This window comes from Trichomycterus rosablanca, chromosome 9 (assembly GCF_030014385.1).
Source record: "Trichomycterus rosablanca isolate fTriRos1 chromosome 9, fTriRos1.hap1, whole genome shotgun sequence".
Taxonomy (NCBI): Eukaryota; Metazoa; Chordata; class Actinopteri; order Siluriformes; family Trichomycteridae; genus Trichomycterus; species Trichomycterus rosablanca.
This window is the reverse complement of record NC_085996.1, coordinates 27599430-27612141: the sequence shown is the minus strand read 5'-3', so window position 1 is coordinate 27612141 and position 12712 is coordinate 27599430.

The following is a 12712-nucleotide window of genomic DNA, read 5'->3' as shown; positions in this document are numbered from 1 at the left end:
GGAGAGGATTGTGAAACAAAACCCATTCAAACGTGGGGGAGATTCACAAAGAGTGGACTGCAGCTGGAGTCAGTGCTTCAAGAACCACCACGCACAGACGTATGCAAGACATGGGTTTCAGCTGTCACATTCCTTGTGTTTTCTGAGGTCCAATTTCAACGCAGTCGTCTACCAGGAAGTTTTAGAGCACTTCATGCTTCCTGCTGCTGACCAACTTTATGGAGATGCAGATTTCATTTTCCAACAGGACTTGGCACCTGCACACAGTGCCAAAGCTACCAGTACCTGGTTTAAGGACCATGGTATCCCTGTTCTTAATTGGCCAGCAAACTCGCCTGACCTTAACCCCATAGAAAATCTTGTGAAGAGAAAGATGCGATACGCCAGACCCAACAATTCAGAAGAGCTGAAGGCCACTATCAGAGCAACCTGGGCTCTCATAACACCTGAGCAGTGCCACAGACTGATGGACTCCATGCCACGCCGCATTGCTGCAGTAATCCAGGCAAAAGGAGCCCCAACTAAGTATTGAGTGCTGTACATGCTCATACTTTTCATGTTCATACTTTTCAGTTGGCCAACATTTCTAAAAATCCTTTTTTTGTATTGGTCTTAAGTAGGGCTGTCGAAGTTAACGTGATAATAACGTATTAACGCGATCTCAATTTAACACGATTTTTAAAAAATAGTGCCGTTAACGCAAATTCTATTTGGCTCTGCGAGTCATCCGTAGTTCATGTTGAGACTTGACCGTGCACGGCATCTCTCATTAAGACAGCGTTTCTCAAATGCAACCGAGCATCGTAGCGTTGTAGCACTTTCTTAATAAAGAAATAAATACACGGTATATTCACAAGTTGTCGGGAGCAGAACACTTTTATTACTTCTTCTGTTACGGTACCGAATAGCGGACAGCTAGTGTCGTTAGCCAAGCATGCTATTCCATGAACTATGGAAGCCCCAAAGGGTCAAAACACACTCACTTCGTGTAGAAACATCCATCAAACCATTGTCACGATACAACCACAGAAAAGTCTGTTACAATAACTACGCCTTGTCCCACCTAAAGCACCGCTGATCTACAATGTTTGCTGATGAAGAAATTTTAACCTACAATCTGACATATATACGAAGTCAAGGGTCTCTGCTGGATAGTATTACTGCCTAGTATGTGAGTGAATAAAACTCCCTTACAGTTTTCTCTTGTCCCAGCAGTTTTTAACATAAGTACATTTAGCATAAAATGAGTTCACCATTTTAATTGTAACATTTCACTTAAAAATCCTTGTTTTCGCCGCTCAGGTGGCGCAGCGGTAAAAAAAGACGCGCTGCAACCAGGGCTGGATTCTGAGAACGTGGTATCGAATCCAGCCTTGCTTTACCGGTTCGAAGCTGAGTGGCTATATGAGCAACGATTGGCCGGTTGCTCATATGGGGGGTGGGACAAAGAACCGGATGTGCGTCTCTCTCTGTCAGAATGCGATTGCGTTCTCTGCCGGCTGATTGGAGGCGCTTACACAGAGATGGGAGAGGGTGCCCTTGGGGTGTGTCTCTCCGCATGCAACGCTGGGTGGCGCCAAAACTCATCAATGTGTGAGTGGCAAAGATGCATCTGGCTGCTGCTCGTGTTTCGGAGGGGATATGGGTTAGCTTCAATCACCTCCGTCAGGGCAGGGTTCGGCATAGACAGAGAGGAAGCACGATGCTAATTGAACAATTGGATGCGCTAAAAAGGGGAGAAAAAGGGGTAAAAATAAAATAAAATAAAATAAATTTTGTTTAAAAAAAATAAATAAAAAAAATCCTTGTTTTCTATAACATTTACACAGATTTTTTTTAATGCGATTAATCGCAATTAACTATATGAAATTCTGAGATTAATCGCGATTAAAAATTTTAATCGTTTGACAGCCGTAGTCTTAAGTAATATTCTAATTTTCTGAGATACTGAATTTGGGGTTTTCATTAGTTGTCAGTTATAATCAACATTAAAAGAAATAAACATTTGAAATATATCAGTCTGTTTGTAATGAATGATTATAATATACAAGTTTCATTTTTTGAATGGAATTACTGAAATAAATCAACTTTTTCATGATATTCTAATTTTATGACCAGCACCAGTATATATACAGTATATATATACATATATATATATATATATATATATTAAAACATATACTGTAGATAGATAGATAGATAGATAGATAGATAGATAGATAGATAGATAGATAGATAGATAGATAGATAGATAGATCTAGCCGCTGTCCGGTGGGGATGCATGGGTCTGTTGCTGTGCGGTGGTGAAGGTGTGGGAATAAAGGTACATGACAGGGAAGAGTCACTTTACCTGTTTAGTCAGGACTTCAATGAGCGTTACAGCACTTTAGTAGACTGCCTAGCTCCAGAACTCGAACTTCAATGCTGGGACCATAAGGTGAGTCTCATATACAAAACTAACCGCAGAACGTCCAAACACGTGTATAAACCTGGTGCTGCATTCTGATTGGCTGAGCTGAATGTCACTCACATACTAGCTCTAACGTTCACGTTGCTAAAACCACCAATCAGAATTACAGCAGCTCGTTAGAGTTTATCTGGCCAATCAACAGTCAGAAATATGAATAACGTGTAAATGATTTACAAAATCATTGGTTTGTAAGCTTCCCCATTCTTATTAACCAAAATAACTAACAAAATAAATAAAAAATAAAACAGCCAATCCGGGGCCCTCAATTATTCGGGGCCCCTGGGCTGAAGCCCGTGCATTAAATCGCCCCTGTCTGCAGCATTCAACTTGTGTATTAAAAGTACAGTCAAGCTTTAAAGTCTGCACACACCTTTTACCTTCTCCACGTTTTATTACGTTACAGACTCATTCTATAATAGATTGAGTTCTTTTTTGCATCAAACATCTACACACGGCCGCTCAGGTGGCGCAGTGGTAAAAACAAACGCTGCAACCAGACTGGGATCTCGAATACATCGTATCGAATCTCGCCTCTGCCTTACCTGCTGAAGGCTGAGCGGCCACATGAACAACGACTGGACTAAGCCGGACATGAGTCTCTCTCTGTCAGACTGGTGCAATTACGACCTCTGCTGGCTGATTAGAGGTGCCTGCAAAGAGATGTGGAAGGAGCGCTCTTAGGGTGTGTCTCTCCGTACACAATGCTAGGTGGCACAACACTTGTCAATGTGTGGGTGATAAGATGCATGCGGCTTGCTGCCCATGTGTCGGAGTGGGCGTGGATTAGCTTCAATCTCCTCGGTCAGAGCAGAGATCGGCATAGGCAGAGAGGAAGCATGATGCAATTGGGCAATTGGATGCACTAAAGGGGGAGAAAAAAAAACATCTACACACAATCACCAATAATTACGAAGTGAAAACAGGGTTTACAAAATATGCAATTTTATTGTACTGACAAAAATCTGTTATTTAGGGGTTACATATCTGTACACACCCTTAGCCTAATACTTGGTTGATGCTCCTTTGGCAGCAATTACAGCTTCAAGGCATTTTGGGAATGAAGCTACGAGCTTGGTACACTTGGTTCCTGGACATTTTTGCCCATTCCTCTTGGCATATCCTTGCAAGCTCCGTCAGGTTGGATGGGGAGTGTCGGTACACAGACATTTTCAGCTCCTTCCACAGATGTTGGATTGGATTCAGGTCTGGGCCACTCAAGGACATTCACAGACTTTCTCTAAACCACTTCTTTGTTCTCGTGGCTGTATGCTTCGGGTCATTGTCATGTTGGTCAGGTCTCATGGTTTGAGAGCCCTTTAGGTGCCTTTTGGCAAACTCCAAGTGGCTGTCATGTGCATTTCACTAAGGAGTGCTGCTTTGTGGAGTGCTGCCTGGATGGTTGATCTTCTGATTGGTTCTCCCATCTCCACAAGGATACACTGGAGCTCTGTCAGAGTGACCCTCGGGTTCCTGCTCACCTCCCTAATTTAACAAATTAGCACAAATGTCTAAAAACCTGCTTTCACTTTGTCATTGTGGGCTATTTTGTGTCGAATTTTATGACAAAAAATTAACTCAGTCTATTATACGTAGAATGAGTCTGTAATGTGATAAAACGTAGAGAAAATGACAGGGGTGGGCAGACTTTTCGGCTTGAATGTAACTACCTATCAGCCTAGATTTTAATATATTACCCTAATCATGACAGGCACTGTTGTTAGGAGAGAAACGTTGTCATGCTAATTTTGGGGCAAAGCAGAACACAAACTTAGGTTAGTTAAAACAGTATAAAGCACACACCACACAGAGTCTGGAGCAGTAAAAACCCCTACTAGACATCACATTGGCAAACCTGTGTTTGGTAGTTTCTAAAAGGACTCTCCCACTACAGATATGCCTACTGTAAAATTAATTGTTGTGTAAATAATGATCTTGGGTTGTTTGTGCATGGCCTCTTAGTTCCAATGAAGACTTTTCAGGTCTTTCAGGTTTTAGAATTGAAGTTCAGAAGAAATGAGGCTACTTGATCTGTATCTTTAATAAGACAACATCAACAAACATGTGACACTGATGATCCAGGGAAATTTTTTTTTAGAATGGAATAGAATGCTAAAGTATGTCATATGTACATACACTGATCAGCCATAACATTAAAACCACCTCCTCGTTGCTACACTCTCTGTCCATTTTATCAGCTCCACTCACCATATAGAAGCACTTTGTAATTCTACAATTAAAATATGTAGTCCATCCGTTTCTCTACATACTGTTTTAACCTGCTTTCTCCCTGTTCTTCAATGGTCAGGACCACCACAGAGTAGGTATTATTTAGGTGTTGGATCATTCTCAGCACTGCAGTGACATTGACATGGGGGTGGTGTGTTAGTGTGTGTTGTGCTGGTATGAGTGGAGTTTTCAAATACCGTGTCCACTCACTGTCCACTCATTTAGACACTCCTACCTAGTTGGTTCCCTTTGTAGATGTAACGTCAGAAACGACCGCTCACCTATTGCTGCTGTTTGAGTTGGTCATCTTCTAGACCTTTATCAGTGGTCACAGGACGCTGCTCATGGGGCGCTGTTGGCTGGATATTTTTGGTTGGTGGACTATTCTCAGTCCAGCAGTGACAGTGAGGTGTTTAAAAACTCCATCAGCGCTGCTGTGTCTTATCCACTCATACCAGCACAACACACACTAACACACCACCACCATGTCAGTGTCACTGCAGTGCTGAGAATGATCCACCACCTATACCTATAGTGGTCCTGTGGTGGTTCTGTGGGGGTTCTGACCATTGAAGAACAGCATGAAAGGGGGCTAACAAAGCATGCAGAGAAACAAATGGACTACAGTCAGTAATTGAAGAATTACTATTCTAAACTTTAAACTTTTAAAACCTTGATACTGAATTGTGCTGTTTTTGTAAGTTGCATACTTTTATATATCAAAAAGTGATATGCAAATGACTGTCGTTTGGAATGTGGTTTAGCTATGGTAGTATTGTTGAAAATGATACTTCAGTGACTTCTAACCCTGAAGCTGTTTCACTAAATAAGAAACTATGACTAATCTGTTGTAGTAACTGGTGCACTTTTACCTACAAAACAATACGTTTGGGATAAAATAAATAACCCTAAAATAATGATCAGATTTTGCTCTGAAGTGATGTTACACATGAGTACATTCTGTGCCATACAAGACATGTAAACACATGCATTTTGCATCTGTCCTACATACTTCCTAACACATGTTTCTAGCAAGTGCTAGCATTTCTAACCACTTGATCACTGTCTTAAAGCCTATATTAATTATTTATGGTTGCTGTTTCAAAAATTTGGATTTGATTTTAAATACATATACAGTAGACCCATGACTTCAATTTAATTGGTTCCGAAGGGCTGTTCTAAAGTCAAAATGTTCATTAGTTAAACCTATTTTTCCCATAAGATTGTAATGTAATATAATGTAACTAGAATTAATCCGTGCCAGACCTCCAAAACCACCCCCTTACCTAACCTTTCTAATGTCTTCAATGGTATTGGCATTTTTTGTTATAAATACAAGTATATTTTCCCTTAATCTTAAATTATAGAATAGATAATACTGTAATAAATAATAATAAACAATACACAGTAGTACTGTACATAAAAAACACACACATCACATTTCAGTACAGAATGTGCTGTACCATACACCATAATACATTGTATCTACCAGAAACAACAATAACTCTCATATGTCTCTATTATTTCATTCTTTATTTCAAAAGTGTTGTATTTTGTAGGTGTAATTGCACGAAAGAAAGAATACTTTACTCAGCGGACTTCCTTCTTCTCTCTCACTAACTGTCCCCGCTGTCTGAAACACAGTGACAGCTACTGGCAGGAGTAATTATACAACAACAAATGTAATAGATTTGTTGATTTTCTCACCACTAAGCTTTCTCTGCACCTTATTTGGGGCCATTTTAATATTGAATTTTACAAAATATAAAGACAACACCGAAAAAACACCGTCCGCTGCCCGAATGTTCGCTCACTATATATATATATATACGGTATATATACAGAGAGACGCTCTGAGTCAACTTGTTCGTCACAAATTCGCGAGAAATGAGAAACATGAGAAAATGAATTAAAATAATCAAAATGATGGAGATCCTTGTGGAGATCCTTTTGGCAGCACTTACAGCAGTAAGTTTTCTTGGATACGTCTCAAGCTTTGTTAAACTGGATTTGGGCAGTTTATTCCAATCCTCATAGTGAATCCTCTCAAGCATGAGATTGAATGCAGAGGTCTGTTAACTCACATCTTCAGATTTCTCCACAGACTATGTGGTCAGTCTCTCCAGAGGCCCAGTTTGGCAGGAAGTTGTGGTAGAGAGACACTGACAGTTTCTTGGATGCCATGGTTTGGTTTGGCTGGCAATGCAACATGGTTGTTCTGGCAATGCAGTGTAAAAAGTGGAACCTAATGCCTAGTTCACATTACACCCAGGGGCGATTTAATGCACGGGCTTACCTGGGCTTACCAGGGGCCCCGAATAATTGAGGGCCCCGGATTGGCTGTTTTATTTTGTATTTATTTTGTTAGTTATTTTGGTTAATAAGAATGGGGAAGCTTACAAAATCATTTACGCGTTATTCATATTTCTGACTGTTGATTGGCCAGATAAACGAGCTGCCGTAATTCTGATTGGTGGTTTCAGTTAAGCAACGTGAACGTTAGAGCTAGTATGTGAGTGACATTCAGCTCAGCCAATCAGAATGCAGCACCAGGTTTATACATGTGCGTTCGGACGTTCTGCAGTTAGTTTTGTATATGAGTCTCGCCTTATGGTCCCAGCATTGAAGTTCGGGTTCTGGAACTAGGCGATCTAAAGTGCTGTAACCCTCACTGAAGTCCTGACTAAACAGTTAAAGTGACTCGACCCTGTCGTGTGTGTTTATTTCCACACCTCCACCACCGCACAGCAAAAGACCCTTAACATCCCCACCGGACAGCGGCTAGGTGAGCCGACCCTCTGAAAAACCCTAAAAAAAAAACACGGCAATGTTTTCGTTAAGTAAAATATAAAAATAACTAAAAGACAATAAAATATCAGAATGCATGTAATCACACTACACAGTGAGTGCACAGCAAGGGATTTTGGGAATCTGTGTAACCTGCTTAACGTTACTAGACTATATATATATTTGTACTGGGGCCCATGAGCTGCCACTGAACTCTGTTGTCTTGCGTTGTGTACTGATTTTATGAAAACTATATGTGGGGGCCCACAACCAGCTGTAGCCCCTGGGCCCACAGGCAGATTAAATCGCCTCTGATTACACCGACTGGTCACTGCTAGATTTAGCAGCTCGGAAGCAACTCAACATGTAGTGTGAAATACACAATGACTTAAAAGACTCTCTATTGCAAGAGATCCAGTCATGTAGTGTGAACTGTACAGCTATCTGATGACTTTTAAAGTGTAGTGTGAACTTGTGTAAAAAATATATTTGTTCTTATATCTGCAACTGCATCACACAGAAAAGTGCACCAACATCAATAGGTGTAAATACTTTCTGAATCCACTACATATACACTGATCAGCCATAACATTAAAACCACCTCCTTGTTTCTACACACATTGTCTATTTTATCGGCTTTGTGCTGTAGTTGTACAATTACTGACTGTAGTCCATCTGTTTTCACCCTGTTCTTCAATGGCCAGGACCCCCACAGGACCACTACAGAGTAGGTATTATTTGGGTGGTGGATCATTCTCAGCACTGCAGTGACACTGACATGGTGGTGGTGTGTTAGTGTGTGTTGTGCTGGTATGAGTGGATAAGACACAGCAGCGCTGATAGAGTTTTTAAACACCTCACTGTCACTGCTGGACTGAGAATAGTCCACCAACCAAAAATATATCCAGTCAACAGCACCCCATGGGCAGCATCCTGTGACCACTGATGAAGGTCTAGAAGATGACCAACTCAAACAGCAGCAATAGATGAGCGATCGTCTCTGACTTTACATCTACAAGGTGGACCAACTAGGTAGGAGTGTCTAATAGAGTGGACAGTGAGTGGACACAGTATTTAAAAACTCCAGCAGAGCTGCTGTGTCTGATCCACTCATACCAGCACAACACACACTAACACAACACCACCATGTCAGTGTCACTGCAGTGCTGAGAATGATCCACCACTTAAATAGTACCTGCTCTGTGGTGGTCCTGACCATTGAAGAACAGGGTGAAAGCAAGCTAAAAGCTACAAAGTGCTTTTATATGGTAAGTGGAGCTGATAAAATGGACAATAAGTGTAGACAAGGAGGTGGTTTTAATGTTATGGCTGACTGGTGTATACTGTATATATGACATGCCACAATCTATGCTATGTTTACTCAATACCAGACTTTTTTCCTTTTCTTTAGGCTTCAAGTAAATCAAGTGAGACTGGCAGCACTACCATGTTCTTCTAAAACCACAAAGTGTATTTTGACACCTTTACACATGTTAGACATAATAGTTTTTTTAAACAAAAATAATTTAGCTGTCTTTATCTTCTTTAATATCTTGGCTGCTGATTAACACAGACAGCATTGTCTCAGGAGTGCTCAAAGCGCCTACAACAAACAAGAGCAGTTTGTTCCTGCCAAAAAAGATGTAAAGAATTTAAAGTCATATGCATTGCACAATAAGGTCTTTTAATTTCACTTTCAATCCACAATCACAGTCCATCTAAATTCAAAACACTGGAATTCAGACACAAGAACATCTATTCAAACTCTGATGGCAGACAATGTTTCCAATTCCAACCAAAATGCCGGATATGATTGAGGTCAAAGCCGTTCAAGTTCTTTAGACCAAGATTTATACCTAAAGCTGAAGCACAGTTGGGTTATACAGCAGGACATTTATAATCCGAAGCAAGTCCATCTCTGGCTCAAATGAAGCAAAATAAAGGTTTTGGACTGGCCGAGTCAAAGTACTGACTTAAATCCTGATGAGATGCTGTGGCAAGACCTTAAATGGGCAGTTCATGTTCAACCCCTCCAATGTAGGTAGGTGGGTACTTAATTTTTCCGGAGGGGAAACCTCTTATCCAATCAGGGTTGCTGGAGCCTATCCCAGCTTTTCAATGGGTGCAAGGCACACAGTAACACCCTGAATGGGGTGCCAGTCCATTGCAGGGCAGGCACACACCCATACACACACCCAGGGCAGACACACACCCATACTCACTTGTAGGGCAATTCAGTGTCTCCAATTAACTTGACTGCATGTTTTTGGACTGTGGGAGGAAACCGGAGCTCCCAGAGGAAACCCACGCAGACACGGGGAGAACATGCAAACTCCACACAGAAAGAACCCGGACCGCCCCGCCTGGGGATCGAACCCAGGACCTTCTTGCTGTGAGGCGACAGTGCTACCCACTGAGCCACTGTGCCGCCTGGAGGGGAATTATTTAAATAAATGTAGTCAAATTATAGTAATTCTGCAAGGAAGAGTGGGCCAACATTCCTCCACAGTGATGTAAAAGTCTCATATTGCAACATTTGATTGTAGTTGTTATTGCCAAAAGTGGCACATATAGTTTAGGTTTAGGTGGGCAACTAATTGGTTACTTGTGTAATATACTGTAGGTATTGAATACATTTCTCTTTAATAAGCAGAATGATCATTTAAGAGCTGCATTTAGTTTTTACTCAAGTTTTTTTTATCTTATATTAAAATGAGCTGGAATATCTGAAACATTTAAATGTGACAAATTAACAAAAATAAAAGAGATCCACTGAGGGGCAAATACTTTTAAAAGGGTTTTATTCTTAAAAACTAGGCCAAACCCTAGTCTATATTTGAGTGTGGTTGTATAAAGCAAGTTACTACAGAGCAGAGGGAATGCCTCCGGGCTTCAGCAATGTTAAGGATGTGTTAAGGCAAGGCAGCAGTGGAGCTGGTTGAGCAGGGTTAAGTTTTACATGCGTCTGTTTATATTTAGATCATGTACTAGCTTAAGCTACATAATCTTCACAATTAGGACCACAAAGTTTTGTCACCCATTTCTCTTTGATGGCAGAAATCCTTTGTAACTAATTTATTACAGTTAATCAAGTTAATTGAGAGATTTATTTTATCCCAGGATTCAGCATCCTGTATATCAGAGGCTTCATTTATTGGAGAAAACTGGCTGAATGTTTTCAGTAATGTATATTCTAAATACATTTAAAATAAATTTTTGGGAAGACCAACACATTTTGTATTCTTTCATTTTCTGCATGTGGATAAATAAATAAGAGAATATGACTTCTGTCTCATATTTATATCCTAACAGGTCAAGTAAGGGACAGTCGAGTTTTAGAGTTTTAAAAGAGTTTTACAGGCGGCACGGTGGCTCGGTGGGTATAGCTGTCACCTCACAGCAAGAAGGTCCTGGGTAGCTGCTCAGGTGGCGCAACGGTAATTTACGCTAGCGCACCAGAGTTGGGGTTTCGAACACATCGTATCGAATCTCAGCTCTGCCTTCCGACTGGGCTGGGGGGCTGCACGAACAACGACTGGCTGTTGTTCAGGGTTAGAGGGTAAAAACTCGGATCATAGGTCCTCATAACTGGTGCAACTGCAGCCCATGCTGGCTGACTGATGGTGCCTGCACAGGGCTGAGGAATAATGCTGATGGGAGTGTGGCCCTCCGTACACAGTGCCCATCGGTGTATGAACTTGACTCGTGCAGATGAAAAATGCAGTCTGTACTGACTGTACGTGCCGGAGGAGGCGTATGTCAGTGGAGAGGCGTCCTCAGTCAGCGGTGAAGAGTCGAATCTCTGCTCCGGTTTCCTCCCACAGTCCAAAGACATGCAAGTGAGGTGAATTGGAGATACAAAATTGTCCATGTCTGGTTCCTCTAAAGGTTTTTTCCTGTATTTTAAGGGAGTTTTTCTGTGCCACTGTTGCCCTTGGCTTGCTCAATAGGGGTTTTTGGTCTGTTGGTCCTGGATTCGGTAAAGTTTCTTTGAGACAGTGTCCATTGTAAAAAGAGCTATATAAATAAATTTGACTTGACTGTGTTTGTCGTTAATCTTGTGAACTGATGAATCTTGTGTAACCAGTAACTACCTGTCCTGTCATAAATGTAACTAAAGTGTGTAAAACATGATGTTAAAATCCTAATAAATAAATAAAATAGTTTTACTCTTATACGCTCAGGTGAACTTTAATAAAGCAATGTTTGAAAAGGGTTTTCATGTATTTGAATAAATTTCATATAATTAAATGTAAGATAAAGCTAACAGAACATAAAGACATTTCTTAATTATTTGTTTACCCATCCTCCACGCCAAGAGTGTAAATAATTCTTGAGCTGACTATGATATAAAAAATGTCAGCGTTACTTAAGAATAGCACCACCCAAATTAAACAGAAAGGAAATTATTTGTAATGTAATACTCTGGAAATTCATTTGAAGGTGTTATGTAAGCATATTTTAAAAATAAGTCATAATTATATTCAGTTTTTACTTGAAAATCAATTTTGTTTTTGTTAGTTTAGGTTTAATGGTGTATTTAATTTTAATGTTTGTATTCATTTTTATTGTATCGTTTTGTCATTTTATTTCAGGTAGTTATGAAGGAAGCATTTTTATTTATAGTAAATTGTTTTTGATTCATATACAGTGCCTTGCAAAAGTATTCAGCCCCCTTGAACTTTTCAACCTTTTGCCACATTTCAGGCTTCAAACATAACGATATGAAATTGTAATTTTTTGTGAAGAATCAACAACAAGTGGGACACAATCGTGAAGTGGAACGAAATTTATTGGATATTTTAAACTTTTTTTAGAAATAAAAAACTCAAAAGTGGGGCGTGCAATATTATTCAGCCCCCTTGCGTTAATACTTTGTAGCGCCACCTTTTGCTGCGATTACAGCTGCAAGTCGCTTGGGGTATGTCTCTATCAGTTTTGCACATCGAGAGACAGAAATTTTTGCCCATTCTTCCTTGCAAAACAGCTCGAGCTCAGTGAGGTTGGATGGAGAGCGTTTGTGAACAGCAGTTTTCAACTCTTTCCACAGATTCTCGATGGGATTCAGGTCTGGACTTTGACTTGGCCATTCTAACACCTGGATACGTTTCTTTGTGAACCATTCCATTGTAGATTTTGCTTTATGTTTTGGATCATTGTCTTGTTGGAAGATAAATCTCCGTCCCAGTCTCAGGTCTTTTGCAGACTGCAACAGGTTTTCTTCCAGAA